Here is a 27,236-nt window from a genome sequence, read left to right as displayed (position 1 = left end):
TCCAATATTTCTTTTTGGAATTCATCAATAATATCAAACTGCTACATATGGTCAAGAAACACAGTGAAGATTTGAACAATGATTTTTAAAAGTTCCTTCTAATAAGAAACTGTATTTTTCCCAAGAAGGTATTTGAGTTTAATCTTAAATCCTTGAACAGATAACTTTGATGTAAGTTTTCATGTGGCAGGTCTTATATTCTCAAGCGTAGAGGGCAAGAGGAGCTGCTTTATGCATTTTTCTCTCCTTAGCATCATTTATTGATGAGTTAGTGATCAAAAGAAGTAATCCTTTCTTCTACATTCTACTAAAACTATTATCAGTTTTGCCTTCCGCTTCAAATTCTGTACCTCGCTTTTGGATACCATTTAAAAGAGAGATAGAAGAGCATACTTGTTCAGCCTTGAGCCCTAAGTCAGAATTCAGACTCTTATTCTGCTAAGTGCTAGATATGAAATGAGCCCTCTCTCCTCTCCAAGCCTCAGTTTTCTCATCTGCAGCGTGGCATTACTAACTTCTGCCCCGGCAAAGCCCCAGGTTCTTGTATCACTTGAGTTAATGTAGTTATAAATGTTTTGAAAATTACTATGCTTTAAACCAGGTTTTAAAAGTTGTTACTGATTTTTTAAAAATAGTAAAAACAGTAACAAAAAAATAACAAGTAGATGTAAACCACTCCTACAGTTTCAGAAAGAGTAGACTTTTTCAGGCGGTGGAACTTCTGGTTAGCCAGCCTCTCCCACGGGGAAGTGTTTCCTGTTCAAGCAGGCTTGAGTCTGACACCACTGCCTCCACCCCACGCAGGATGGTCACTGTGGTTCTAGAGACTCTCAGTTCCCCAACACTGATGATCTGCTACAATCTACTGACCTCTCTCTGCTGCTAAGAAGCGCAAAGATCCTCCCTCCAGGGGCAGCCTGAGGCTGGTGAAAGCCTAATTGTCACAAGGAGGCTGGAACTTAAAGTCCCCCAATGTGATTTTTCTTGAGGGGCAAAAGAGCTGTAGTTAAATCTTCATTCTTTAGGAACAAAACAAAGTCATCTGGCAAGGTGTGTGGCATGTGTGAGTGGGACCTGTGGCCAGAGGTGAGAACCTCTAGCCCACCCCACTTTGTCCCCCAGCTCTCTTTCCAGCCCAGCAGTACGATGGGGTGCAGAGAAGCTCACCTTTGGCCTGAACCTTGGTTTTGTCAAGGCCAGAGTCCCTCTTCCTTAACCTGAGGCCCAGACGTCTTGTTAGCTATTCATACTTCCCCAGATTCAAAGCAGAGGAAGAGAATACCTTCCCTTAGGACCAGAACTCTTGGGTCCAAAGCTGAAATTCTCTGCTAAGCCTGTTAATTTTCTTTTTTTATCTTATTTTCTTTTTTTATTTTTATTTCTCTCCCCTTCCCCGCCCCCGCCCCAGTTGTCTGTTCTCTGTGTCTATTTGCTGCATGTTCTTGTTTTTGTCTGCTTCTGTTGTTGTCAGATGCATGGGAATCTGTGTTTCTTTTTGTTGCGTCATCTTGTTGTGTCAGCTCTCCGTGTGGGCGGCACCATTCCTGGGCAGGCTGCACTTTCTTTTGCTCTGGGCCGCTCTTCTTACGGAGCGCACTTCTTGCACGTGGGGCTCCCCTATGCGGGGGACACCCCTGCATGTCAGGACACTCCTTGTGCGCATCAGCACTGTGCATGAGCCAGCTCCACACGGGTCAAGGAGGCCCAGGGTTTGAACTGTGGACCTCCCATGTGGTAGACGGACGCCTTAACCACTGGGCCAAGTCCACTTCCCTGTTAATTTTCATGTAACCTTCCAAATCAGCACCTTGCTTAGATTTGGTCATTCACAAAGAATTTCAACTCACTTAGTACTTAAAGACTTCACAGTTTGACTGTGTCTGTCCCCTTGAACATGAAGCAGATGGAAAGAATTTTCCAGGTTGTCTGCTTATTCAACACTGACTGCCAAAATCTGGAACTGTATTGATCGACCGGAGCTACATGATTGCTACAGTAAACACTTCTGCTAAAGGGTCTGCCCTTAGCCATTTTTGGTATGGCAGGATCCTCTTCTCTCCATCCCTCCCCCAAACAGTCCACCAGCCACAGGAAGTGGTCTGGGTTAGCCTATTGACCTGGTGTCATGCATAGGCTGTCTAGTAAGCTCTGACATGACCTGGCTCAAAAAGATGAGCTTACCCAGGAATTTCAACTAAAAATATCAAGAGGATGAAGATAGCACTAAGAGCTGAACCCAAAAGGGAGCCCATTCAGAAAGAGATACAGCTGAGATGGGGCAGGGCTTGGATGGTCATCGCATCCATAGTTACAGGGAAGTAAAACCATGAATTAGCACCAGCCAGGTGAGGGTGGGGTGGGGTAAAAATAAGAAGGCGCAGAAGAGCAGAAAAAAGAATCCCTGAGGATGTTTCCTGAAAATTCTGTTCACTTCTCTGGGGTTCTGTGCATTCTTTATCATAAAGCTCCATTTTTCTGAGTTAATGTGAACAAAGTTAACTTTCCACCCCAAAGAGCAAAACTGTGGTTAGAGTAGATGCATGTGCTCTCCCTTCCTTCAGCTGAGGATTAGGGCTGGTGTAGGGACCTCAGATGACTCTCATTATGGATTCTCAGTGCTAATGGGGCTGGCTAACTTATCAGAAGTCCTGCAACATTCCAGGCAGCTTGATAAGTCTCTCAGTTAGGGGGCTGAAATAGTTGGACACCCCTGTCCTCACTCCCCACTGTCAGTCACAGGTTAAGGGGAGGGGTCTCAGCAGCTGGGGCACCTCTGAGGGCTGTAGAGGTCATTTACTCCCACTGCTTTGTCCGTCCTGGGAGCTGTAAGGAGGAGAAAAGAACTTCCTCTAAAAGGCATTTTAGGACCTCTGGCCCATAGGAGATGGGAATGAAAAGATCTATCCAGCTGCAACAAAAACTATTCTTTGATTTTGCATACAAGGCTGCTGTCAGAACTAGAAACGAAAAGAAAAAGAGAGTTAAGGGCAGCTCCAGCTCCCTTCCTGCTCACTGCTAAGACTGGTGTCAGTCAGGGAGGGTCTCAGGCAGGTCGGGTGTAAATTCTGTCCCTGTACGGGAGGGGACAGAGGCGCAGGAGCCCAAGCTTGCTGGAAGGGCAGCACTGCCAGGGCCCAGCAGCTACTAGAACCATCTCCAGTGTGCTTTTTCATCTTTCTATCCTCTGGGCAGGATTTTATTTCACAGTTCGTAATGTCTTATGATTTCTTTTCACCTAGATGGTCATTCAAAGTTGATCTCTTCAGCTAATGCTCTTAAAAAGAGTACCGCTCTCATTGTAAACTTGCATTGTGAGATGAATTTAAAACAAGCAGACCCATCTGACTAGCTGTTTCTTTCCCTGTTTTCCTCCTTGAAAAGCATTTGCAGCTACTCACTGAGGAAATCAAATCTTATTTTTTTAAAAAACATCGCAGTTCATTCCTTTCGATCTTCTCCTGGAAAATTTTGACTTGTTCAAGTCTCATTGCTTAGTGCTTCTAACCTACCACAGCAATCGGAAGCCAGTCTGGGTCGAAGGAACAAACTGTGGGCCTCTTCCCCAGGATGGAGGGGACCAGGCAGCTTTGGGAAGCCAGCTCCGTGGGAACAGTCCAGAAATTCCTAGCACACACACAGGTCGCCGCAGGTGCCACCATAATCGGAGGCACTGACTCATCTCCTGCACCCCCAGTTCTCAGAGGCTCAAGAGCCCAATTCCCAACATGGTGGCAGCACAATGACTAAAACTTAGTAACTCTTAGAAAGAGAAGAAGGAATCACGGGCTGTGCCTGCCAAGCATGAAACAGAGGCCCGATTGTGCAGCTTCTCTTTGGTCATCTGCCTCTGTTCTGGAATCATCTGCTTGGTGAAAAGAATGGGCAGGAGCCCCAGGCTGCAGCCCCCCCCCCGCCCCAGCTCTTCTTTCATTCCAGCCGTAATTCCCATCAGAGGAATGTCTCCGAATAAAACCCCCTTCTGGAAGAAGCGTCCACATAAAGCTGCCAAACTGGAGCCCTGATTAGCATGGCAACACTTGTTCCTCTTTGAGCCTGGGGTGCCTCTGGGCTTTTCAGCGCCATTGAATTAAGACGGTTGCTTAGCAACCGCCTCTAACCTCAGTCAAGGGCCAGCAAGACGAGAGTGACGCCACTGATTTCCCAGGCTCTGTTCATTACCGGTTCAAGGCTTTGTCTGAACAGAATGCGACCACACAAAGGTGTCCTCATTTATTCCAGTGGTAACGGTGCACCTCATGACCCCGCAGCACAGAGCAGCCGCGGCCTCAGGCAGCCTGGGCTCACTTCCCGCAGCTCTCCCAGCTCTCCCGAGCCCTCTAAGGCAGCACACAGGGACCAGGGACCCAGGACGTGCAAGGCAGTTTTATAGACTTTCTTTTTAGCTCTAAGTCACACAAGCACCCTGGGAGGTGGGTGTGGCTCTGCTGTACAGATGCTGGAACTGAAGCTCAGAGAGGTGAAGTGACTGGCCCAGGATCACACAGGGTGGGGGTTGAGTCCAGCCTGAGTCCAGCTCTGTCTGGCCTCCAGCACTGTCCTTTCTACCACGTCCACGACAGCTGCCGGACTTCGGCTGCCCCACTGCAGAAGGAAGTGCAGCAGCCAGCTATAGAGGAGTGAGTGTTTATTAACAGAGTAAATATTTGCTAATTTAAAAGTCCTATTTGAGTTGCTCACCAGGCAATCATGATTTGACTCCTTTCTGCCTACAGTAGTTTGTGTATCGGGACAATTACGCCCGTCTAGTGTTTATAGAACATGCTGAGGCTCCCTGGCTTTACAGAGAGGAGGGATATCAGGTTTTCATGGTGGAATGAGGAGAGAATTACATTCTCTCACCTCCCCATCAAGGTGCCTATCCCAGGCCACTAGGCAACTATAACCCATTGGCACCACAGTCACATGTGACGTGGGTTATGGGTGGGAGGCTCTTTGCCTCTTTGGAGATAACCTTAACCTAAGCTCTCTGTCCTGACTTGTGGGTGTGGGATGGTGAGAGGCTGCAGCCCTGCCCTTGGTAACCATGGCAATGACTCCAGTCCCAGGAAACAGTTTATCAATGTAAACTCTATAAACTTTAAATATTCAGGGAAAATGCAAACCAAATGTGCTAAAAGCTTATCTAGAATGTATGAAGTCCATCCTAAAAGCTTACCTAGGATGTGGAAGATATATATGCTAATTCAAACCCATTGAGCACTGAAACAAAGAACAATTTAGCCCTTTCTCTGTATAAAAGGAACTCAAAATTCTTGTTCGGGGCTCAGGTTTGCAACAGAAAGCTCCTGAGTCCGGCCGGCCATCAATAAACCATTTTTCCTTCTCAAAATCATTCCTGAGTCCTGGCCTTTCTATACACAAATAATTGAACCTCTCACAACTGCTACAACAATGTACTGCCTCCTTTGGCTTGGAAAGCTCTTTTCGTCCTCTAAGACCTTTACAGTGACTCCTTCCATGATTCTTCTGGGCTATTGATTGCTCCCCTCGCTCCCAGAGCACTTGACTTGACTTTGTGGACACTGTGGCACACCACCCAGAGCTCCCTTAACTGAAGGTTGTTAACTCCGCTGCCAGCCCCTTAGGGGTTTCCCAAGCTGCCCTTTTCTGGGTGGCCCACACCCAGTGATTGGCCAGTGCAGAATGTAGAGGCTGGCCTGACTCAAGAGAGTGCTGAAGGACCACTGTAGCTCCAGAGCTACCTGTGGGGCTGCTGGAGCTATCACTGGGTCTGCATCACAGTTCAACATCCATAGATGAGGTTCCTTAATACATTCCTGCATGCTAATCTCTGTCTCTGAGTCTGCTTCCTGGGGAGGCCGACCCGCCGCATTCTCCTTTAGACCTTCTCTGAATATGACCCTCTTGCCCATTAGACTATGAGCATCTCACAAGCAGCAGCCTTACTTTTTGTGTTTCCAAATCCTCATTGTCTAACCCAGGCCCTGGCACATGGTAGGTGCTCCACAGATGTTTGTTGAATGAATGAATGCAGTAACATATGAACTATTGTGGGATGAGAGGAACCGAGAAACTGAATGAGGGTGGGACACCATTATTATCATAATGATACGTCCCAGAAAAGACTGCTCTTGCAGTATTGCCCCAAGCACCTTCATCGTCCAGCCTGGGAGTAGCGTAGACTCCTTCCTCCTCCCCCACAACTCTTTCCTGCTGGATTGATAATGGGACTTTAGGCCGTGGTCTCTTAGGAGCTGTTGAAGTAAGAGGAGATGCCAGGACCAGAAGCTGTGTCGGCTCAACCAATCTGTGGCCCAGTCTGGTTTTTCCAGAATAAGAACACCATGCTGTGGAACCCAGCCGTGTGTGTGTGTGTGTGTGTGTGTGTGTGTGTGTATCTTAGTTGAGTTCTGTTTTATTTTAACTTTTGTAGGTTTTAAAGTACCTTGTTTCAGGTGACCTAAGAGTGCTACTCAGACCTGGCCAGGTGGACCCCAGGGACTACCTGGTGATGGTGGCCTTAGCACTGACCCAGGTGGAGAAAGGGCCTGTAGAGGAATTGGGGCACAGACTGCAGTCAAGCTGGGGAACTAGGGTAGGACAGCAATTTCTTTACATGATCTTTCCCTGAAGGCAATTCAGAGGTGTTTCTCTTTCTCCCAGGACCAGCTCCATTTACTTCTGACAGAGTAAGGAGGAGTGACCAATCCTCCAAGGAGTAAAGCTCTGGCAAGCTCTAGATGAGGGATCCCAGTGAGATCCTGCAACACCATGGGTCTCATGTCATAAACCCTAGTGATCTCAGGGTTTTTTTTGTCAGGGCCTTCATGGTTCTTGCCCAACAACTGCTTTTGAAGGAGCTTGGGCCCAGCCAGCAGCAACTGTGGAGATTCCTTGCAGGGCCTCCCATGAGATAGAAAGCAACTTGGCTAAAAGGGAGAACCCACAAAGAAGGTCATCTCCCCTCAGAGAATCTGACTCTTCCCCTGACTGGAGCAGGCGCACAGCTAATGTTACCTCAAGACCGAGATGGTTTGCTAGGAAGCTTTCCGCCTTGCTGAGAGATGACCCGCCCCTCTGCTTTGGGGCAGTGCAGCTGTGTTTATGTGAATATTAACATATAAACTCGAACTGTCTGTGGGTTACACAAGATGACTCATAACCTAATCAAAATGCATCTTTACTTTCAGTTTCCCACCCTTCCTTTATACTCTGTTTACTATCTGTAATCCCTGTCTGCCCTTGGATGTGGCCCTAGGAATTTTTTGCTTCCTCTTCCATGAGAGACAACCCTAGAATCCTTTTAAGCATCAAAGACAAATTCAATCCAGCAATTAGCATACGCAGTTCAAGAGAGTAATCAAAACTTCAAACCTGATCAAATGTCAGACCCTTTCCACTCTCCCATCTGGGCCAACTTCAGGCTGGAGGCCAGCCACTGGTAACTGGATGGTGGTCTGGTTGGCTCGCTCCAGCTAACTGGGTCCCTCTGGGGTTGGCTTATGGAGAGGGGAAAGAGGAAAGGGCAGGAAAATTCTCACTTGACCTGGGATGATCATAAGCTGGCCTCAGCTATCTGGACCTGCCCGTCTCTAAAGCTGGCTATTGAATCTGGGACACTTTCGTGGACAATTCAAAGGTTCCCTGGCAGCCTGCCTCCCTGGCAGTGGCCTGGGCCCCGAGTGGGGGTATCTCTATTTTGAAGGGTTCCTGGCCCTCCATCAGCCCCTAGAGCATTTACTTCTAATTTCTCACTGCTGGGGTCTCTCTGCTCCTCCAGAAGGCCTTCAGGACAGGGCCCAGGACGAGCCCACCAGAGCCCTCTCCTTCCAGGCCATCGTCCCAACATTGCACACTCCTCACCCTGACAAACTCAGAGTGCTGCCCCCCCCATCACCACAGTCTCCTGGCTCAGCCTGCAAAGAAGCTGGTTGACCTCTCACCCCTGAACCCCAGGTGGGGCTCAGACCCCAGACTTCAATTACAGGGGTCACGTATGAAGCTCTGTGAAGGATGAGGAGGAGTCAATCTTCCCTCCTTCAGGTGGGGAGGAGAGGAGGTACGCCCACAGCACAGGATCTCCCAGTGCGTCTTCTCACAGACTCCTCTTTCCTTCCCATCCTCTTGGCTCCTTTATATTCTTTAAGTGGCGGTGGGGGTTCAGCGTCTTGGAACAGGTTCTCTGACCGTTCCTTTGAAAATATGCAGGTGGAGATTTGACATCTTTTTTTTTTTTTAAAGATTTATTTATTTATTTATTTCTCTCCCCTCTCCCCCCACCCCCCCCGTTTGTCTGCTCTCTGTGAACATTTGCTGCGCCTGCTTCTTCTTTGTCCGCTTCTGTTGTTGTCAGCGGCACGGGAATCTGTGTTTCTTTGTGTTGCGTCATCTTGTTGTGTCAGCTTTCCGTGTGTGCGGAGCCATTCCTGGGCAGGCTGCACTTTCTTTCGCGCTGGGCAGCTCTCCTTACGGGGTGCACTCCTTGAGCGTGGGGCTCCCCTACGCAGGGGACACCCCTGCGTGGCACGGCACTCCTTGCGCGCATGAGCGCTACTCATGGGCCAGCTCCACACGGGTCAAGGAGGCCCAGGGTTTGAACTGCGGACCTCCCATGAGGCAGACGGACGCCCTAACCACTGGGCCAAGTCTGCTGCCAAGATGTGGCATCTTAATCTAGGACAGCAAACATTCTGTGTCTTGGTTCCTGGTCAAAGCTTCAGTTTAATATTTTGTTACAGAGGGTTAATGGGCATTGTACGTGGAATCAAATGTTGATCCTTATATTCCAACCATTTCTAATGACATGGTTCACAAATATGAGCGGTGAACAAACTACCTGTTTAACTGGTGGGGTCAAAATAACTAGAAAGAGGACAAAGTCCCAGATTCAGCCATGAGTGGAAGGACTTTTTCTCTAATGCTTCTTACAAAATGTAAAGACCTGAGGAGAGCAGATGCATGACCACAGCCGCTGCTGTGAAGAGAGAAGGGTAGAAATGGGAGATCTCTGTCAATTTGGGCAAGTATTTTACTTCTTTGGGCCCTTGTTTCTCTTTCACCAAATTGGGGGTGTTGCTTACTTTACCTGGGGCAATTGTCACACTGAATTAAGATGTTACATGTAATGTACAAACGACAGTGACTGATATATGGGAAACTCTCAATAATAAACACTGTTGCTATTTTCATTTCACCAGATGCTGTGTCTTACAATTAATCAGGAGAAGAATTTTAGGGAGAACACACATATTCAAGCACTCTGGTATATAAGGTCACAGCAAAACCTCTCACCTCTGACCTGGAAGAAACAGGGAGAAGGGAAAGGGTATTCATTGATCGTATCCTATGAACAAAACCAAGACCATAGAAAAGTTTTGAAAGACAACTTTGAAAGAGCTTTCTTATTTAGTTTTCAGAGTTACTCGATGACATAGGTAGTTTTCATGAAAAGAAATCAAGGCTCAGAGATAAAGCTCTGAATAATAATGAATTAAAAACTTTGTAGTTCATGTGATGGTTAAGCAAATGTGTCAACTCACCCAGGAATAGTGCCCAATTGTCTGCTGAAGCAAGCACTAGGCTATTGTAATGCAAGGGCATTTCATGGACTTTACTCATCAGTGAGTTGATTGCACACATAATTGATTATATCTACAATCAACTAAGGAGATTGCTGTCAGCAATGAGTGATGTTTCAGCCAATAGTTGAAGGCTTTAAAAAGGGAGTGATTTCAGCATTCAGGGAGAGAAGTCTCATTTCTACTCCAGACAGCCACATCTCCTGGCAACTGCCAGCATCTCCTGGGAACTTTGCCATTTGCCCTATGGAATTTGGGCTTGCATCCCCATGGTCACATGAGAGAACTTAATAAAATCTCAGAGAACTTAATAAAATCTCATACTGTTTACAGATATCTCTCGTCGGTTGTTTCCCTAGAGAACCTTGACTGATACAGTTTGTTTCTCTCTTACAAACTTCTTAAAAGATGTCTGGAGATAGACAGCCTACGACTTGTAAGGGGCTCCTTAGTGTTAGAAATAGAGTTCCTTCATCTTGTTGCTCTGCCCTCCTTGGCATTAGCTTCCATTTCATGGTGCAAGAGGGCTGCATGAGCTTCAGCCTCGCCTCCACATTCCAGGCAAGCAGGAAGAAGGAAGGGGCAAAGAAGGGTGTACTCCCTTTCTTTCAGGACACTTCCTGAAAGTTGCACACACACTTAAAACTCATTGACCAAAACTTGCTCACATGGCTAAGCCTAGCTGCAACAGAAGTTGGGAAAGAGGTCTTCATTCTGGGTGGCTGTTTATCCCATTAAAAATCAGGGCTTCTATTACCAAGGAAGTGAAGAGTGGCTATTGGACGAAACAACTAGCAATTTCTGCCACAGGTGCTAAATAACCTGCCCAGAGTTTTTCAGTTGCACCCTGTCTGCAGAAGACACTGCCTACCACAGAGGCAAGAAGCAGCAAGGACATTGGAGTCAACACTTAATTCATGCACATTCTGGGGTTTGGGAGATGGCTAGAGGGTCTCCTGCCTGCTTTGCTACAATTCCTCTTGTTTTGTCAGAAGTTTGTTGGACTCAGCCAACCAACTGAAATTTCATTGCCACTGGCTTTAGCTGATAGACACTGGAGCTAAAGCTTGTATAACAGAGCAGAAAGGAAAACTTCCAGTCAGTGTTGAAAGAGTGAGGAGGGGTGAGAAGCAGAACAGTTTTCATTTCTCTCCAGCTGCCCACTGCCTGACTTGCCTTTAAGGATGGTGGCCTTGTGTTTTATTCCACTTCAGCTAATATGTAGCGAGCTTCTGCTCAATGCAAGGCTCCAGACTGGCCCTGACGGATACAGAGGGGAGTGAGCACGGTCCCATCCTCCAGATGCACAGATATATATGGGGATAGCTCTAAGGCAAGGCCCATGGAGGGGTAAAGTGAGGTGAGAAGTCAGTGTAAGGGGTTGGGGAAAATAACAGGGAAGAAGGGGCATTTGAGGTTGGCTTAGGGGGCCGTTAGCATATTGATTATTGTGACTGGGGAGATGATCAAAGAGCACCCCAAAAGAAGAAACAATGTGAGCAAGAAAGGGCAGAGAGGCTAGGAAAAGTAATTAATCTGGAAGCATTAGAGTTTAGGGTTATGGTGCGTGCATGTGCGTGTGCGCGTGGGTGTGGCTTTGGGTTGGCCATGGGAATGGAGTGGGATGAGGTGGGAGGTAAGGCTGGAGGTAGGTTTTTAAAAAATATTTTTAAAATTTATTTTTAAAAGAGACATAGATCAAAAAAAATTTTTATATTAAAAAATATAGAGGTTCCCACATACTCCACTCCCCACACCCCCCACTGTTCCCACATGAACAACTTTTTTCATTACTGTGGTACATTCATTGCATTTGGTGAATATATTTTGGAGCACTGCTGCACAGCATGGATTATAGTTGACATTGTAGTTTACACTCTCCCCCAGTCCATTCAGTGGGTTATGGCAGGATATACAATGTCCTGCATTGGTCCCTGTAATATCATTCAGGACCACCTGGAGGTAGGTGTGAACTACCTTGAGGCAGGCCTTACATTCTAGAATAAGGACCCCAGGCTTTACTGTGCAGGAAGTGAGGAGTCATCTAAAGATTGTGATTAGGAACTGACATGATGGTCTTTCTCTTCTGTTCTGTTTTGGTGTTGTTGTTTTTCAAATAGAATTAAACAGCAGGTGTTCTCTAAGAGGTCCGAGAGAGGGCTTATAAGCATTTTCACGTTTCCAGTGATATCAAATTCTTATTGGAAAAACCTCAAGGTTGAAGTTCAGCACTTTCCATGAAAGATTTCCCCAAGTCTCTTCTGTATACACTGCTTTCCAAAACAAGCATGCAATGAGTATCAGATCTGATTTTCCTTGCTGACTTAAGATCATCATTATAAAAATCAATTATCGGATCATTCTGAATTCTGCATTGCCCTTGGAGACCAGTGATGCTTGTGAACTGCATACCTCTGTCCAAAACGGTCCCAGTTGTTGTGATTCTGTAATTCATTTGTCAGCTGTGTCCCTAGGATAGCTTCTGGACAAGAGCCTGAGAATGTTTAGTAAACTGTAAAATATGTTACCCATGCCTGCTACAGGCATTAGGGCTCCCAACCTAGAGAGCTTTGGGGTTGCTCAATCTTGCCTTGCTCAGTCTCGCTTGCTTATGATGTGAAATCAAAAGACCTGAGTGCAAGTCCCAGTTCTTCTTCTTGATTATTTGGCCTTGGAAAAATGATCAACCCCTCCATGCTTTGGTGTGCTTATTAAAAAATGGTAGTAATAACACCCTGCCCCAGGGTTGAGGACTAAAGGAAGTAGGAAAGCAAGTCATAAGGTATGATATGCTATACACATTAGCTCATTTAACTAAAAACTGAAAACCTCTTGCCCATGCTCAACTCCCACCGCAGGAATAAGTTATTCAGAAGACCTGTATGTTTCGAATAACATGGAGGGGGTTATATTAATATATGTGTAGGGACAACTCTGGCAGGAGGATGCTAAGGGGACAGGATCTCCTGAAAATTTCCTATTGTGAAGCTTAGTGCCCGGACACTGTATGGATGAGAATTGGGGTTCAGCAGTGTATGCAAATTCTTTCTCCGTTCAATATGACACTTAGGATGAAAAACTCCCCAAATTATCTCCTTCAGAAGTTACATGGGCCCACCATTTCCATTCTCCTTGAAATTTTTCAGAAGCTAAGCATCTTTGGTCAGGGCTGCCTTATCATTTCAGTATTATGGGCCCTTTAACATCTCCCCCCCTCCACCCCCAACACTACTGGAACTGTCTGTGGGCTGCTTAGGCACTAAACTTTAGCCATCCTCTGACCCAAATCCTACATCCAACCCAGATTTATGGACTTCCACTGGTGTGTGGAAGGAGAGAGAATGCACCAGCCAGGCTCACGGGCTGGATCATGGCTCAAGGAGCTGTCCAATTAGGATTTGTTACATAAACGAGGCACCATTCGAAGCTTCAACTTCGTAAGCTCTCTCCGTTTTGCACAACCCTGTAATGCAGCCAGGTCCTTATTGTGCAAGTTAGGGCTTAACCACAGATCAAACATCCTGTGCCTTGCTGTACAAGGAAGAGTCCAAATCCACGGAAGAGTGGTTTCTTTTAATGAGGAGTGAGTACTCCTTTCCCCACTCTTCCAGGTGCCTCCAGAATTTCAGAAAGGGATACTACAAAAGATCTTGAGTCTTGTAAGGCATTGTATCGTTGGTCTAGTATATGATTTAAATGATCATGTGATTAAAATGCCCAATGATATTTCAGTTTGGCCACATCCTTAGAAATACTCAGGATTCTTCCAAAAAAACCCCAAAAACAAAAAAAACCATATAGCACATGGTTTCCAGGGAATTGAATTAATATGTGTAAAACAGAGGAAGTTCTAAAAGCCGAGTTGCAACACTGAATGATGGAAATAAACCTTTTATTTTTAAGATAAAATAGGAGTAAGCACAATAAATTAAATAGGTGGAAAGATTAATGCAACTGAATCATAAAAAATAAACATAAAATTCATGTGGTTTGGACAACAAAAAGATAAGCAATTCAGAATCTGTTTCCTAAACAGTGGACTCTTTCTGGTTATAAAGAGTATCTAAAGAAATGTATGCAATTGTATTTCTACCCACTTGTATCATATTTTCCCTTTTACTTAAAATAAAAAATAAAACTTAATTAAATTTGAGAATTAAATGAGATAATATGTGTTCTTTTGCTTGGCACCTGAGAAACTTCAAATAAATGTTAAATTAGTATCTGTATAGTGCTTTTCTTCCTTCTCCTTTTCTTTTCCTTTCTCCTCTGCTTTGTTGGTTCTCACTGAAGAGTGAAGACTTGTGCCGGGGCTGAGGCAGTCCTTCTTTCCAGGATCTTTGCTCATTCATTTCCTCAACCAATATTTATTGAGCACCAACTCTATGGCAGGCTTTCTTCATGGGTTCAGTGTTGAGCATGACAAAGGCCCTGCTTACATTCTAGTGTAATTTTGTTGTAGAATTTGAGAGAGGTTCAATTATTTGCGTATAGAGAGGCCAGGACTCAGGAATGATTTTGAGAAGGAAAAATGGTTTATTGATGGCGGCCGGACTCAGGAGCTATCTGTTTCAATCCCGAGCCCCAAACAAGACTTTTGAGTTTCTTTTATACAGAGAGGAAAGGTTAAATGGTCCCTTTGTTTCAGTTCTCAATAGGCTTGAATTAGCATATATATCTTCCACATCTTAGGTAAGCTTTTAGCATGGACTTCATATATTCTAGATAAGCTTTTAGCATATTTGGTTTGCATTTCCCTGAATACTTAAATTTTATAGACCTTGCATTGTTAAACTGTTTCCTGGCACTGGAGTCGTTGCCATGGTCACCAAGGGCAGGACTGCAGCCTCTTACCTCTCACACCCACAAGTCAGACAGCTTAGGTTATCTCTGAAGAGACAAAGAGCCTCCCACCCATAACCCACATTATTTCGACTCCTGTCAAGTGCTATGAAGAAAAACAAAGTAAAGTAATGGGATAGTAGACAGCAGGGCAGAGGTCAGGTGCTATTTCACATGCAATGATCAGGAAAGATCTCTCTGGATAAGGTGCCACTTGAGAAGTGCAAACCCATGGAAGGATCTGGATAAAGTATTTGGCAGAAACATGGGAAATAGCAGGTGCAAAGGCCCTGAGGTAGGAACAAGCTTGGCATTTTCTTAGGGAAAAAAAAAGGCCAATGTGTCCCTCCTGAGAGCCTCCTTGTTCCTCAAATGTGGCTTCTCTCTAAGCCAAACTCGGCATATAAATGCAATAACTTCCCCCCAGCATGGGACATGACTCCTAGGGAGGATCTTCCCTGGCACCAAGGGATTACTACCAAGCACCAACTAGCAATGCAGCTGGAAAAAGACCTTGACCAAAAGGGGAAAAAGGTAAAGACAAATGAGTTTGTATGGCTAAGAGACTTCAGAGTGAATCAGGAAGTCATTCCAGAGGTTACACTTATGTGCATCTCAGTAGGATCTCATTAACAGCCAAATTAGACACTACCCCAAATAGTGGGGCTCCTGAGGGCTCTGGAGACAACCAAGCACTAAGGTCAGGGCAGAGAGCTCAGGAGTTTGGTGCCTTGCTGGTGGGCCCTACTTTGGAGTTTGTGCTCCCCAGTGTGACAGAGTTGGACTCAGTTGTTGTTTCCTTACACATGGCTCTTCTGTCCCTACTACCTGAACCTATAGTTGGTGCTGGAATTGGTAGGTGTACATCCAAGAGACTTGAATCTTTGGGTTGTCCATGTGCCAGGTGGGCCCTGAGCCTCAATGGAGTTGCAATACCTACTCTTCAGTTCATTGGACTCACCCAAGACAACTAATATGAAGGTGATGGTAGACAACCACCATACTAAGGAACCGAGAAAGTCTACAACTGCAAGCAAGAAGTCCCATCCATCAGTCATATGGGACTGAGGTCTCCTCTCAATTAGAAGTGGAGTGGGTATCACCATCCCAGAACCTTCAAGATTGGGGAATGAACTATGGACTAGAGTGGACTTACTGTTATTCTCTTGTAGACTTATTGTGATTTCTAGCAATGGAAGAAATTATATCATTGATATGGAGGCAGTGACTACTAGAGGTTCTGAGGTCAGGCAGAGAGAAAATAGGTGTAATACAGGAGCATTTTCAGGACGTGGGAATTGTCCTGAATGACATTGCAACAACAGATACAGCCTTTATCTAACTTGCCACAACACAGAATTGTGTGGGAGAGAATGTAAACTATATTGTAAATTATAGTCCATGCTTAGTGGAATGTTCCAAAATGTAATCAGTTGCAATGAATGTACCAAATTAATGAAGTATGTTGTTAATGTGTGTAAATGTGGGTGGTGTGGGGAGCAGGGCAGATGGAAATCGCCTATACTTTTTCTGTAACATCTATGTAATCTAAATATCTTTTAAAAATAAATTTTAAAAAAAAGGTCAGTATGCCTGGAACAGAGGAAGCTTGGAAGTGTGTCAGAAATGAACCTGGAGGTGTGGTCAGGAGTTAATTCACTTAGGGTTTTGTGGGCCAAGATAATTGTTTGTTCTGATTATATTCTAGGACTGATGGGAAGCAATTAGGGGGTTTTGAGTCATGATCTCATTTATATCTTACAAGAGTCATTCTGGCTGCTGGAGCACACAGGAGGGCAAGAGCCAATGAAGGATTAACCAGAGGATGTAGTGGTTAAGGCTCTGGAGGCAGCCTGCTGGAGTTTGAGGCCTGCCTCTGCCATTCATGAGCAGTGTGAGCATGGAAGATTAAATAGCTTTTCTGTGCCTTGGTTTCCTCACTTGAAAAATGGGGATGATAATAGTAAGGGTTACCACATTGTTCAACTCTAAGTGGGGGAATCACCCCTGGAGCCCAATGAATACAGTGCTAATGGGGCCACCGGTAGGTGTGCAATGCAGTGGGTCTTCATCATGAATCCTACCTCACTGCATTGCCATGAGGGTTAAATCATACAGCTCATGTAAAGTGCTTTGAAGAATGCCTGGCATTCAAGAAATTCAATGTATTTTAGCCTATATGTAATTGAGGCGAGAGATGATGGTAGTTTGGATTAAAGTGGTAAGAGTGGAGGTGGTGATAAGTGATAAAGTTTGAAAGAAGAGCCTCAGGTGGCTGCCTGGTTACACAAGCAGCATTGATGATGGCACTCAGGGACACATCCTTGCTAAGGGCTTCAAGGTGTGGTCTCTCAATAGCTTTGGAGCCAAATTTCTCAGCATCTTCTCCACCATGTTTCCCACCTAAAATGAAGAGTGTAGCAATTGCAGACACTTCATAAAGTGAGTGTGAGGCTTCAACAAGCTATTGCACATAAATCCCTCAGCTCAGTGTCTAGTACATTTTAAGTTTTAATAAATGTTAGCCATCATCATCATCATCATCTGGGTGGCTCAATGTTCCAGAATAATGGCTGCATATACATTCACCTCTTTGGCCAGAGAATGCAGTAGTTAGCCCCTCTTGTGAAGATAGCTAAGAACTGGAGGCCTTTGGGAGTTTCTGTGCCAAGGCTCCACAGTTTCTGAGGTTCTCCGGATGGTTCCTGAGAGGCTGGTCCTTTTGCCCTCAGACACCCCCTGAGGCTCCCAAAGGGCTTGGATAGGAAGCAGCCCATCCAGAAGAAGCAGCACCAGAACATAAATAAGGCATACGGTTCAAAAGGCATGGTGCACCTTTATTTCATTAATTTTATCACTCACGGAACCAAGTCAACCATTTAAGGTTATGTAATTTGTTAATGTTTCATTGTTTATTATCACCCACAAGGTCCTAGTGTGTCTCAAACTCGACTACTGGAGTTGGCAGGGGGACCCTGGCAGGCCTAAAAGCTGCAGACTGGTGCAATTGGTGGTGGTAAAATGGGAGGTGTGCCCCCTTTTCAGGCTTGAGGTCCAAGTCACATTGCTCTCTGGTTACTCATAGGCCAGCAGGTGAATTCCCCACTTTATCTCTTTCTCAGATGGAGGAGCCCTGGAATTCCTTCTTCAAAAGTTGTAAAGTGTGACTCCAGGCAATAAATCCACATAAAAAGAGGCAGCTAATTTCTCATTCTCAGGCTTGCTAATAATTCTTTCCCATTAGCAAGCCAGTCATTAGGGAAATGACTCAGCAGTTCTCTCCTGTGTTAATAAGATTTCATTGCCTTTGGTCTTGACTCAAACTGGCTGGGAGCAATGTGGAATCATAAAAGCTGTACCAGTGTGTCATTAGGTAACTGTTTACTGAATTTGCCCGGATACTATGCCAACAGGAGGAATTCCAGCCCATCCACCTATCTTCCAAGTCTGCTGCAGTCTTTGCCCAGTCCACACTATGGAGGTCTGTAACTCTTTCCTCACCTGCCAGGAACCTGAAGCCAGTTCCCTTTTCACTCCAAGGGGAAACCAAGCTCTCAAAGATGGTTAGTGGCTTGAATTCAAAACAAGACGTCTGAGCTCTCTTTGTACCCTGAGCATTGACGACACTCCGTTTTCTCTTGGGGATCTGTAATAGGCCAAATGATAGCCCCAAACATGTCAGGCCCAAATCCCTGCAACCTACCTTATTTAGAAAAAGGACTTTGCAGTTGTGAATAAATGAAGAATAGCGAGATGTGGAGTGTTGGAGAAAAACGGCGCTCACTGGGACACGGAGTCGGGTTGCAGGCAGAAGGTTTATTGGGAAGCTCTCCCAACAGAGGGGGTCTGAAGAACAGACTTCAGCCCTCTCCTTGAAGGGGGAGATTTGAATTTATACCGAATTTTCCTAGGCAGGGAAATGATAGTCGGTGGGAGGGGGTCGAGGGTCTGGGGGACAGGTAGGGGCCAATAGGAAGCCCTAGAGGTATAAAATTTCCCTTGTACGGCTAGAGGGTAGTGGGTTAAAGAGTTAGGTTTTCTTGGAATGCTGGAGGAGTAGGTGTTCCTTTGATATATGGGGAGTAAAGGTTTTTTTTTAGCTCCCTATGATATGCAGGTGGTAAAGGTTACCATCTCCCTTTGATATGCAATGAAGGTCTCCATCTCCCTTTACTCCCGTATCCTGTGGTTTCTTTGTTCAACCTGTGGGGAAGTGCCATGCCCTCAGACATGTAGGCTTATGGGGGAGGGTGTTAGTCTTTCCTCAGTGCATGTCAGGGGGAACTGAGTCACAGCTTGTTAGTTATTGCAAACCTCTAACATAGAGATTACCTGTATTTTTTGGGTAGGCCTTAAATGCAATCATGAATGTCCTTGTAAGGAAGGGACCAGGGAAAATTTGATACAGAAGAGGAGAAGGCAATGTGACCAAGGAAACAGAGATTAGAGTGGTGCGGCCACAAGCGGAGTCATGCTGGCGCCCATCAGAAGCTGGAAGAGGCAAGACACGGATTCTCCCCTAGAGCCTCCCGAGGGAGCCCAGCCCTGCTGGCACCTTGATTTTGTCCCAGTGATGTGATTTTTGGATATCTGGCCTCCAGAAGGGTGAGAAAATACATTTCTGTTTCTTGAAGCCACAGAGTTTGTGGCAGTTTGTTACAGCAGCCATGGGAAACTAAGACAGGGTCCCAGTAGGAGAAATGATCTCGGTTCAGATTTCAGTTAGGACTTCTTATTAGGATCACTGTGGGACTCTGGGGTTCTATTGATCAAAATGATCACTCTGAGGCACAGCTGGGAACCTTGGCCATTCAGAAGCCAGTCCAGGGCCATTCATGTATTTGACAAACATTATTGATTATCTACCAGTCCCAGGCAGTGCTAGGCATTGAGGAGAGAGAGAGACAAAAGACACTGTCCCTAATCTCAAACTGCCTGACTCTCTCCGCACCCTTTTTTTTTTTTTAATCTCTTTCCTAATCCCCCTTTCTCTTGCTTTCCCCTCTCTCTTCTATGTCTTGGGCATGGCAGGTTCCTCTTCTCCCTTCAGCCCCGACTCTTCAGCCAGGTCGTTAATGTGAGAAGGTGCAGGGCCCGGTGAGAGGCCACCGGGAGCCACTACAGAGGGGGAAGGACCCACCCAAAGCCCGTGTTTGTATCTTCTAGGTCAGAACAACATAGCAACTTTTGACGTGTGCTTGGCCAAGAGCTCCTTGAAAGTTAAAGACTCACCCAGAATTGGCCAAGTCAGCATTTCAGTAGTAGTCAACCACTCATTACTGAGCCTTGAGGCTAAAAGGAGCTCAGGTGTGGTTCTCGCCTTCCAGGCACTTCCAGCCTAGTTAACCAAGGAGCAAATCATGGGGTACAATGCCAGGCAGATCGCAGGGTGCTGCCTGTTCTGGAAGAGACAGCCATTGTTACTTTGGGGATGCCATTTATCGTTCGAATGACGCGAGCCAGACAGAAAAGGAGACCAGGCACTCAACTGCAGAAGGAAGACAAAGAAGTGAGAGGCAGTCTCAGCATCCTGTCAATAACTGTCGGGCTCCTTGGACCACCCTGGCCTGAGCTGGTCAAGGAAGCTCTTCTCGTGTCGAGACCCGGCACTGTCTCCCCTTCCTAACACATCAATAACACCGGGACAGGAGCCCAAATTAATGAATGGAGACTTCCTCAGAGCACAGGGTTAGAATTGATCCGTCAGACGTGCCTGCCTAGATGTAGGTGTCCTACAGCTGGGCAACCTGCCTCTAAGTTTCTTTAGTGAGAGCCTGTATCTCCTCAGAGACTGGCATAAGCCCTCTCTCTAGTTTTTTAATAAATATCAGCTGAATGGATTTAAATACTAGGAAATTGTCTGAAACTCTTCTTTCATAAAACCTGCAATATGAGGCCTTTTCCTTCCAGGCTCCAGAAGTTGCACACATTTATGATGCCGTGGAGACACATTGTGAGAGGAAGCCGGATTGAGCTGAGCAGAGAAAAAAAAAATGGCTTATTTGTGCTGGCCGTGGAAACCGTGGGCAAAGGGGGACCCATCCACCATGAAAACAGTTTAGACTGGAGCGCATAGAATTCCTTTTTTAATTGCTTTTATAAACAGGAAGGGCCAGAATCTTTCTGGGAAATGTCTGAGATAACCACAGGGCCTCCTCGGTAGGGGCTTGACGTTTTATCATGCTGGGGAGGCAGAGAAGGGAATGGATATTTTCCTGAGGCTTGGCATTAACAAATGGGATTGGGGAAAAACAGGAAAAAAAAAAAAAAAAAAGAGTGGCAGTTACACATTAAGTCAGTGATGTGTCCTCAAGAGACTGGTTCTTGGAGCAGAAGGGGATTTGAGGGTGGGAAGAAGGGGTCAGGAGAAAGCGCCGTGCGGGTGTTTGCTGAGGTGCCACCTAAGCTCCCTCAGAAGGAAAGCTCTCACCTTACAGCCCCTGTGCCCTCTACCCAACAACTTTGCATAAAAGAACCACCGAAAATATCCTCAGGAAGAGTGTTCGTGCAGCCCTCCCTCCCCTGACATTGGCACGGATGGTCTCCCTGCTCACATTTCACTCCTGTCGCCGACTCTCACTCACAGGTTGCCTGAAAAGTTGCAGTTTTTGCACCTTGGAGAGATAATTTTACTATCCACAGCTGCTCCCTGTATCTGGCCTGCGCACTGTTTGACTTGGTGTGTCCACGACAGAGATAACAACGTCTGAATCCAAGGGTCGCAGGCACAGGATGTTTAGGGCAAAGGCCTCGGTGTCCATTTTCCAGAGCTCCCTCCTCCCCGGCTAATGAAAATAGTTAGAAGACGTCTAAATATGAATGCCAGAAAAATTAACTTGATTTACCTCTGCCTCTTTATTTAAAAGTATATAGTATTTTCCTGGTTTCACATTTCATATTAAGGTGTCTTAAGGTATTGAAATTTCAATAGCAATAAAGCCACACAGTAGGCTCTGGAGGCAGGGGATTGTGAAGGGGCTAATATTTCTAATATTTATAGGCCATCTGGACACCTCCAGCCAGGTACCATGGGTGCTCTGTACGTGACACCTTGACTCTCATAGGGACAGGGTGTCAATAAAGTGTAATAACATATAAGGAGTTAAAACGGGATATGTTGTATTGTATATATGTTATCACAATAAACATTTTTTTAAAAAAAGAAAGAATAAAAGAGGGAGGCAGGTGGATCAAAGTCAGAAGAAAGAAAAAAAGAGAGAAAAAGATAGAGATTGATTATCCTCAGTTCCAGAGTTGAAGAAAGTGAGGCTCAGAAAGGCTAAGTGACAGGTCCAAGTCCACACAGCTTATGGAAGATGGAGCCGGGACCAGAATGCCAAGATCAAAGCCAAGATCCTTCTCACCATGACAAACTCTCTCCCCACAAAGCAGGGGATGACTTCCTCTGGCCCCAGCAGAGACAATGGCTATTGTTTTTGGTTGTAGTGTCAGTGTGCCCTAAGTTTTTTTGTGTGTAGAAAACCAAAAGTGTCTCCTAGCAATAAAAACATCTTTTAGATATAATTGTTTTATGGTTTAAATACTTTTTTTAAAAGATTTATTTATTTATTCCTCTGCCACTGCTTGCAGTCACTGTCTGCTCTCTGTGTCCATTCGCTGTGTATTCTTCTGTGTCTGCTTGTCTTCTCGTCTCATCTTCTCTTTAGGAGGTACCGGGAACTGATCCCAGGACCTTCCAACATGGAAGAGAAGCACTCGATCCCTTGAGCCGCCTCAGCTCCCTGGTTTGTTATGTCTCTCACTGTCTCTCCTCTGTGTCTCTTTTTCATTGGGGCATCTTGTTGTGCCAGCTCTCCATGCTGCACGGGCCAGCTCACTTTCACCAGGGGGCCCCAGGAACCCATATGGAGACAAGAGCCCAGTTGCTTGAGCCACATCTGCTTCTCTTTAAAGACTTCTTTAATCCATTGTTTCAGTTCTTACCAACAGTCCTGTAGGGTTGGTGGCCTTTTTAGGGATTATGGTGAGCACCTGTTGTTTTCACCAGCCCAGCATCCATTTATTTTTCTTCTGGGATCAGCACCATGGCTTCCTTAGGGAGCACTCCTCCTCCACCCTCAGCCTATGTGGTTTGCCTGGGGTTGACCCCACCCTCTCCACGACAGGTTTAGGGGTGGGCACATGGCCCAAGCTTGGCCAGTCAGAGTGAATGAGTGTCAGCTCCTCAACTTTTGAAAGACCAATGGGAAACAGGAGCTTGCTTTCTGATGGTGTTGCAAAGCTGGTGGGCGCTGTCAGTGGTTGTCTTTGCCTAACTTGGGGAGGGCCTGTTTGAGGATGGAGCTAATCCAAAGGAAAGCAGAGTTGAAGTATAGGGAGGAGACAAGTCCCTCACGATATTGTCTTCCCAGATCCAGCCCCACTCAAAGCCCAGGCTTCCCTGAGGTTCACGGTTTGGCTAATAAATTTGCCTTTGCTTAAGTTAGGTTGCCTTGGGTTCCTATCATGTTGTTATGTGTTATTCATATTATTGCTCCCCACCTTTAAAAGGAAATTTGGTTGAGGTCATTGTGCTACTCACTGTGAACCTTATCGGCCACTTATGAATTCTGAGTTTTGCAGATAAAAGAATCATCAGCCCCCAGAGAGGTTTCCTATTTTGTTACAGAATGGTGGGGAGGCTGCTGATAATAGTACAAGGCATTTAGACAACAAGCACCCTTAAATCTAATCTTTTTCCTTCCTTCTCTTTATTGGAGAGGAGGGTGGGGGTGCCACAAGAATTGACAGAACTGCAAAAGTAGAAGGAAGAGGTAGTGTTTGGGGACAGTGTTGGAAAGGAGATAGGACATCCACGTGAAATGCTCTTTAGGGAATATGAAATGTGACAGTGGGGAGAGATCAGAAAGGAAAATGTAGTTTTAGGTATCACATGTGGAGGTGAAAGGTGAAGTTTCAGGAGCCAGTGCAGAGACAGGAGTGCAGAAGTCTAGAACTAAGCGATGGAAAAGATATTTGGGAGCAGGGAAGAGGAGTCAACAGAGAGGTTTACATAATTCGTATCCCACTTAGTGCTAGTGTCATTCAAAGTTACAGAGTAGGAATGTCTTCAGGTATACACATATACACTGATGTCAGAAAAACACAGACTCTTGTTTAAATAAAAATCTGTTATTTGTCCATAATTCATTAATTTCTTTCATGATTAATGAAAATGTGGGCATTTCTACCATATTGCTCTCAGCAATTTGAGCATAATAGTTTTCAAAATTTGAGTATAATAAGTAGTTTGAAAACAATTACAGAATGTCAGAGAATTAAATATTTTTCATGTGTAATTTTGTGGAGGCAAAATTCAGAATAAAAACATGAAATACCCACCCAAATGATGAGTGAAACATTATTTGACAGCAGAGCTTTGTCAACCTTTTATCTAAATTTTAATTATCTCAAGAAGTCTGCAAGCTGAAAGCACATCATATGGGAAGATTATACACTAATAGGGATTTTATTTTTTTCTGGCTTCATGGAAAAAGAAAACCCTTACTTATCTAGAATGAGGGAGAAGAAAAAGACAGGGAGATACATTCCATTTCTAAATTAAATGCAAATGTCCTAGATCAATATAAAAGACAGAGTATATTTCTGAATTCGTTGGCTTTTCAGAGCATTTCTCTATTTTTCATTAGATAGCACTCTGCCTTCTGTGTCACGTGTTCTCAGTACACAGTTGTCAAGAATGAGTATGGTGATATCAGTTCTTTTTCAATGAAGTCCCTTGAAAATAAAGATCAGATTGGCTGTGCAGAGTGCCAGACCTGGTCCAGTGAAGACCTCTACTTGGAAGGCTGAGATCTACCAGGGGTGCCGTTGGCATTCAAGATGGAATGGCTCTTCATTGTGCACAACTGTCCCCCTCATGCAGGTGCCCCCAACGCTAAATGCTTGCAACACTCCCAAGTGTTGTGACAACGAGGAACAACTCCCACATTTCCAAATGCTTCCCTATCTTAGGTGATAACCGCTAGAGGACCCCTCCTTTGGGTCTGAAGATGTTCAATTTGGGTATCTCAAAGGGTTGGAAAACTTCCTATGTTTGAGAGTGCCTAGCCTATCCTTTATCCACCGCCCATTTCTGCCCATACTCCTGTCAACCTCTTTGATCTGCAGGCAGAGATAGCAGATAATTTGGGATACTGCTGTTCATGATCATCATCCACCCCAAACTTTCCTTCTTAATTACACACAATTACAATAGACCTGATATATTAGGTTTTGGGCTTATCCCGGGCAAGGGAAAATCCAGAAATTCAGGAATTTAGCTGTACCTTAGAGCAAGATGAGGTTTCTGGGACATTCATCTGGGTATGGGTGTGGATGTGGGTGAAAAGATGACTCCTCAGCTTATGTAACCACCTTTGTGCTTGCTGTCACATCGGAAGAGTTCACAAGGAAGTCTGTCCCTGCACCTTTCCCATCAGACACCACCTTTCCCCAAACACCTCTGCCCTCAGCCAGCCTGCTCCCAGTTGTGTTTTATTTCATATTGGTCTTGGGCACTTGACACATGTAAACTCTCCTACCTGGGCTGTATCTGAAGGAAAACATTTTAAGGATTTTTTAGAGAGGCCACAGAACTTTGTTTCAGTGGGAAATACCTGGATTTCCCAATAACAGTCTGCTCTTCTAGAGTATGAAGTTGTAGTCCCCAAAATATTTGCAAGTCCTCATTGTCCATTCCCTTTTTTCTATGGCTGATGGTTCCATTTTTAAGCACACCAAAATCAGAAAGCCAAGCTTGCTAGTCACTGCTTCCATGGAAACACTAATTTATCTAGAATGGTGTAACTACCCAGGCATATGAATGTTTGGACAAGCATATAAAGGATTTGTAAAGGTCTCTAGAAATTTGGAGAAAATAATGTAATGGTTAAGAGTTTAATTATTGATGTTCCGCGTTCCATCTGTGTGACCTTGGGTAAGTTACTTAACCTCTCTTATCTTCATGTTTCTCAACTATAAAATAGAAATAATGCTATTGTTAATGACAGGGAGTTGCTGACAGAGTTACACAAGATAAAGTAAGTGAAGAATTTTGCTAATTTTTGGCATGTAGTATGTACTCAATACGTTGTAATTATGATAATGGTGATTATCCCTTCAGAAATAACAGACACTTGAGAAAATAAATTTTTGTTGTTGTTGGGAGGGAGAGTTGAGGAGGGGGAGGGCAGAGAAGCACTGAGGTGAAAGAAGTAAAAACCATTTCTACAATTACAGATTCATTAATCCAAAAAAACATTGTGTGATTTCAGAGAAAAAATAGGAGCATAGGAAAAAAGTAAAAACAAATTGTGATGATGTGCATGGAACTAAGGAATCACTTTAAGAAGCAAGAATCTGAAAGCATTTAAATTATTATAAGATGTCAGAATTCACAGCAGGCCTCCTTCCCCACCAAGAGGGCATGTTAATCCAAATTCCTGTTAGATGAAAGAGATTTCTGAAATTCCTTCGGGGGCAGTAAAGTAAAATAAAGTGGCTTTAACCTGCTTGAACCCACCCCCTGTTGACTTGAGGATCAACAAATCCTCTGTCCTTCCACCCACTGCCTTCTGGATCAGCGTGAAGAGATTAGATTTGTCTCCTTCAGAGAAAAGCCCAGGAGGCAGTTCAGGAGGCGGTGTGGTTTTTAGTTAATGCCTGAAAAATGTGTGACTGCCAAACTAGATTTAATTAAAAAAAAAAAAAATCTCTGAGAGTTGTATTTCCCGTTAGAAAGCCCGTGGAAGAGTGGGTCTAAGGATTCTGGAGAATTGTGACAGACATGAGTAGCTTCCCGGGGACCCATCTGGAGCCGTGACACATGGGGGCTGTGCATTAGGCAAGTAATGCGCTCTTGGATTAAAACCCACAGCCTTAGTGTCTCAGGGCCACCGTAACAAAGCGCCCCAAACTGGGTGTGTGACTGCAGTAGAAATTAATTGCCTCACAGTTCTGGAGGCTGGAAAGTCCAGAGTCAAGGTGAGCTCAGGGCTGCGTTCTGTCGGAAGTCTCCAGAGAAGAATCTGTTCCGTGCCTCTCTCCTGCAGCCTGGCGGGGGCTGGCAATCTGTGGAGTTCCTTGGGTTGTGGCATCGCTCAGTCCCTGCCTCCGTTGTCACACGGCCGTCTTCTGTGTCGTCTGTGTCTTCTCTCCCCTTCTTATGAGGACGCAGTCACACTGTCTGGAGGAGTCCACCCTACTGCCGTTTGTCCATCCTGCTGCCGTTTGTCCTCCTGTTAAGTCGCGAGTTTCATTTGCGATGATCTTCTTATGCACAGCCACCCGGGGTTAGGACTTGAACACGTCTTTTTGAGGGACACTCACCTACGCTTCACCGAGTCCACACTCCTTCCTGAGGTTCCACTCAGGTTGCCTTTCTTCCATTCATTATTTCGTAACCATACTGGCCTATAGTGAGAATAACAACAGTACATTAACAGTGACGATGATCATTACTATCGTTTGATACCTACCATGTGCGAGGAGGCACGGTGCTGGGAGCTAAACCTGTCCTATCTATTTCTTCACAACAGGCCAGTCTTTGTAACAATCCAATGATTTTTACATGTATTACCGCTAATTTAATCAAAAGGTAGGCTTGTTATCCTTGTTGCATAACTAGGCTTAGAGAGGCTGCCAGTGTGCCCAAGGCCACACGGCCTGTTGCAGGCAGAGCTGGGATTTAGGTCCTGAGCTTCATCAGGGCCTTGAAAGGAGGGGTCTAGAATTATACATCTTTGTACCTCTTGCAGCACCACCCCTTAGCCCATTGCTCTCTAGAAGGGCCTCAGCAAATACTAACTCATTAAACGATTCAAGTGAGTATTA

This window comes from Dasypus novemcinctus, chromosome 9 (genome assembly GCF_030445035.2).
Source record: "Dasypus novemcinctus isolate mDasNov1 chromosome 9, mDasNov1.1.hap2, whole genome shotgun sequence".
NCBI lineage: Eukaryota > Metazoa > Chordata > Mammalia > Cingulata > Dasypodidae > Dasypus > Dasypus novemcinctus.
This window is presented reverse-complemented; position numbering follows the sequence as displayed.